Source organism: Elephantulus edwardii, unplaced genomic scaffold, assembly GCF_000299155.1.
Source record: "Elephantulus edwardii isolate Elephantulus edwardi_28Jun2011 unplaced genomic scaffold, EleEdw1.0 scaffold00143, whole genome shotgun sequence".
Classification (NCBI taxonomy): domain Eukaryota; kingdom Metazoa; phylum Chordata; class Mammalia; order Macroscelidea; family Macroscelididae; genus Elephantulus; species Elephantulus edwardii.
Window position 1 is genome coordinate 641,340 of NW_006399893.1, and position 5,102 is coordinate 646,441.

Here is a 5,102-nt window from a genome sequence, read left to right on the forward strand (position 1 = left end):
GCTCTTGTACATAGGGTCACTATGAGTCACAAGTGACTCGATGGCACATAACAACAAGCAATTAATAGGATAGGGAATATCTCCTTTTTAAATTCAGAAACATACTAATAAATCTAAGAGCATTATTGATGATAATTATAGCATGACTGGAAGGAACGTTACAATTCATCTTGTCTACCAGTCTCAGAACAAGTTGCCTGCTTTTTGGCAATACAGAGCTGATAGCAGAATCAGAATAAAAACTCTAGTCCAGGAATCTTCCCATCTCTCACACCACCTACCTGATGGTGGTAGGTGTGACCAGACCTAGGAATTTCTTTTCCCACCTAGATCTTTGTTAATGGTCTTAGAAACCTCACATCTGATCTGATTTCCTCTCCCAATCCTCCAGATTTCCTTGTTTCCTGTGTGGGTGGCTGCAGGGCATTGAGAGTCCCCCATTGTTTTGTTGGGTCAAGGAGTTACTAGCTGTTGCTGTTTGAAGCTGACCTGCTTGTGGTGACTGCCTCTAGGCCTCTGTTTTTTGAAGTCAAAGCTTCAAAGACAAGGAGCAGTTGAAATTTCTCAGCTATTCAGCTGGTTAAAGAAGGAAGAGGCCATTTGTTAGTCTCATTGGGTTCAGCGCAGATAAGCAGGATGCCACCATTTGGGCATCCACTCTGCAGAGGGTCTGTATGGGGCTAGTGATTTGACTTGCAGGCCCCCAGAAAGAGGTTTTAAGGGAAAAGTGTGGAAATTGTCACTGATTGTGTGTGGGTATTTGATGTTAGACAGGAAGAAAGTTTGAGAAGAAATCGTAACCTTTTCAGTAGGAACTAATAGAGCAACTATTTTCAAAATGTGGACCAGGGAACCCTGTGACTCTAGAGACCCTTTCAGATCAAAACAGCTCTCCTAGTAACACTAGAACATTGTTTTTTCTTTTGACTCTCATTTTCTCATGAAATACTTTCCCAGAGGTCACATGGTGTGAGATATTGCCACAGAATTAATACAAAAACACATATGAAAATTTAGTTGTCTTCTGTTAAACTAGACATTTAAAGAGAGTTGCAAAAATGTAAAATAATATCCTTCTCTCTTTTTTTTTTGGAAAAAGAGTCATTTTTCTAAAAAAAGACAATTTTTCATAAAAGATCATTTTCATGTTAATGTATAATGTGCTTGTTGTTAGAAGCTGTCAAGTTGAGTGTGACTCATAGCTACCTTCTGAACAAGAGATGTGAATCCTGTCCTGTCTTGTGCCGTCCTCATCGTTCCTGCCACACTTGAGGTCATAACTGTAGTCACTGAAACAATCCACCTGGCCAAGGGTCTTCTTCTCTTTTGTTGATCCGCCACCTTTCTAAGCATAATGTCCCTTTCCAAGGATTGTTTTTGTTCATTGTCTTCGAGTTGAGAATGACTCAGAGTGACCCTATGAACAAAATACCTGAAGCCCTTATACAACTATTGACATTTATCAAAGTTCATAGAGTTTCTGGAAGCATGTTATTTAGGAAGTCCTGGAAAAAAAAAAGAATAGGAACTATAAATCAAACAGAAATCTATAAAAGAGAAAAGAAAGGAATGAAAAAAGTTAAAGTACTAAATATATGCCATAAATGACTCCAACTGTATCAGATTTTCAACAAATGTGGGCAAATAAAGCTCATCTGTCATACACAGGATGGAGTCCCTCAGTGACACGAACGGTTAAGCCCTTAGGTCCTAACTGGAAGGAAGATGGTTTAAACTCACCCAGATGAACTTCAGGAGAAAGATCTGAAAATCTACGCAGTTCTACTCTGACATATATGTTACTGTTGTTAGGTACCATTGACTATGACTCATAGAGACCCTGTGAACTATCCTGTGCCATCCTCACAGTCAGCCCATCGTTGCAGTCATTGTATCAGTCCACCTGGTTGACCGTCTTCCTCTCTTTGGCCATCTCCCCACTTTTCCAAGCATGACATCCATTTCTAAAGAACAACCTCTCCTAGCAACATGCCCAAAATATGTGAGAGAAAGCTTTGCTGTTCTTGCATCAGGTAGCATTCTGTTCCTCGAGACATCTTTGTTTTCTCTTTTGGCAGTCCATGGGATATTCAGTACTCTTCTCCAACACCACATTCGAAGGCATCATTTCTTCTCCTGTAATCCTCATTCATTGTCCAGGTCTCAGATGCATAGCAGATGATTAGAAAAATCATGGCTTGAATCATTCCTATTTTAGTCTTTAAATTGACGTCATTACCCTTCAGGCCTTTGTGGAGAAGCTCTTAACAGCAGACCTTCCCAATGCTATGCATCTCCTAATCTCCTGACTGCTGGTTCCAAGGATGTTGATGGTTGATTCAAGCAAGATTAAGTCATTGACAGTTTCAATCCTTTCTCCATCACGATGCTGCCTACTGGCCCAGTGGTGAGGATTTTTGTGTTCTTAATGTCGAGTTCACAGGAACATAGTACTCTTTATTAAGGAAAAAGCAAAGAAACATTGAACTAATCAATGGGCTCGAACACACCAACAACCAAACACACCTACAATCATGAGGATGGCACAAGACAAGGCAAATCTCCATTCTGTTATACATAAGGCTTCTATGAGTTGGTGTTGTCTTCATAGTAACTAACAACAATAGCAATATTAAGAAAACAAAAACAACAGAAAAGTTTATCCTTTTTTCTTTTCATGTTAAACTAATTTTTCATAATTCTGCTGATGAAGGTCCTGGAAGTGTTGGAAAGAAGAATTTGTTTGCTAGGATGATGACCAAGGTTGATATAAGTGTTCATGTTAGATTGCTGTCAACCCAAGTCTCCACTTGGGGAGGGTTCATGTCTAAAATTGCTGATGTGGTTGGTGGAAAGTCTCAAGTCCTTGCTGGCTGTTGGCCAGGGCTATCAATTCCTTGCTATATGAATATTTGTAAGGAAGAGCCTCAACCAGGTGGATTGACATGGTGACTGCTGCAATGGGCTCTTGTGTGTCAGGAAGTGTGAGAATGGTGCAGGATAGAGGAGGGTTCAGATCTTTTTGTTCATAAGGTTGCTATGAGTCATTCTCAACTCAACAGCACCTAACACCACCACCACTAACAACAACAACTACAACAACAGCAACAACAATGTGTCTGTAAAGGCAACTCACAGCATGGCCACTGGCTTCCTTCAGGACAAACAAACAAATGATGGCTTCTGAGATAAAAGACTCAAAATCTTCTTGCATTCTAATTTAGAAAGTACAATTCCATCAATTTATTTTATTTCTATTACTAAGATCAAGTTGACAGTTCCAGTTTATATTTAGCGTAAGGACATACACACCATAAACAAAGGCATAAACATTATAAAGTAAAGGTTGCTAGGGAACATTTGCCTAAGACAACTTCAACATCTAAGATACGGCTCTTTTGCTCTTCAAGGAAATAAACATCACTGTGCAGTATTCCAATCCATAGTGACCCTGTAGTATAGGCACCTAGTGGTGTGGTGGTTAAGCCCTTGGTTTCTAGCTAACTATAGCATTGACAGTTCAAACCTGTTAGCTTCTCTCAGGGAGAAAGATGGAACAGTGTTTCTGTAAAGATTAAAGCAGCGGCACTATGCTGCCAGGAATCACTATGAGTCAAAACCAGCTCTCCAGCAATAGGGTTGTTTTTCAGGATCTTCATGGAAGCTGACTGCCACACCGTTCTCCCTCAGAGCAGCTGATGAGTCCAAATCACTGACCTTCTGATTAGCAGTCAATCTCTTAATCACTGCACCACGCAGGCACCTTACAAGTGTACATAAGTTGTGCCCACTCTTTTTGGGGACTTGCTATATAGGGGTTAAGCATGTAGACTCTGTAATATGTCTTCCTGGGTTTTGAAATCACTTGTAGGTATGGGCTTTTGGGCAAGTTATTTAACCTCTCTTTTTTCTCAACTTCCTATTTGTAAATTGGGGATGATAACAGTTGCTCCGTCACGGGAGTTGCTGTGTAGATTAATTGTGTTATCACATACTGTAGGGTTCCTAGTGAGACGTTGCTGGGCCGGGAGTAGAATTCTCTCCCTCCACGCAGGGGAATAGATTTGGATTCCTTGCCAGCCCTGCTCGGCCACCACCTGTTTGTTAACTGAGATGCACATGTTTCTTCCAGGTTGAATAGAACTTGAGGACGAAGGCAGACTAGGAAGAAAGACTTGCTGACCTAAGTCCAAAAAGCAACCAATTAATTACAACAGCAGTACTGTGTTGTGCTGTGTGCTGGGTCACCACAAATCACAGACAGACTTGATGACAGCTAACAGTAAAGTGCTTTAGATGAAGACTGGCATGGATTAAACACCCTGTGTGTCCTTACAGCTATTGTTTGTATGCACAAAGCACATTCCAGAAACCGTCTTAATGCTAGCAATAATCTCACAAGGCAAGTATTTCCCCAAATCCGACAGACTGAAAACTGAGGCTAAGAGAGCTTAAACATCATAAGTAGTAAATGATGGAATCAGAATTCTTTACCAAGTGTATATGCCCCCATCTCTGGCATTCTGTCTGTTTTAGTACTTCCAAGAATATACACCGTGGAAAGGAAACGTCTGTGTGCAGTTTAGGGTGAATAACATACGAATGGACTTAATGCACTGTTGACATACTGAGAAATTAAAAAGGAGGCGCTTTGGCCATTCAGCTCTGGTGGTGTAGTCTGTAGGCAGTTGCAATCCTAACCCAAAGGCAGCACCTCCCTGGAAGTTTGAACCTGCCAGAAGCTCCAAGATCTCCTCAGGTGCGATTACAGCCTCAGAAACACAACACAGGGTCAGCTTAAATCAGTTTTGACTTGATGGCAATGAGTTTTTTGAGCAGAAGAGGAAAACCCTCCATGAGATAGATTGATTCAGTCACTAGGTTAATGGGGATAGGTGTGTCAGAGACACGAAGATTGGTATGGGGTAGAGCAGGGTTTAGGGTTGTTGTACATAGGGTCCCTATGAGTCGCAGGCGACTCGATGGCACATAATAACAAGAACAATAACAACAACACACCAATAAAGATAGAATGGTGGTTCAATGGGAAAACTTGGGCTGTTCCAAGATAGGAATGAAGGAAGAAAAGCATGAGGATGCAT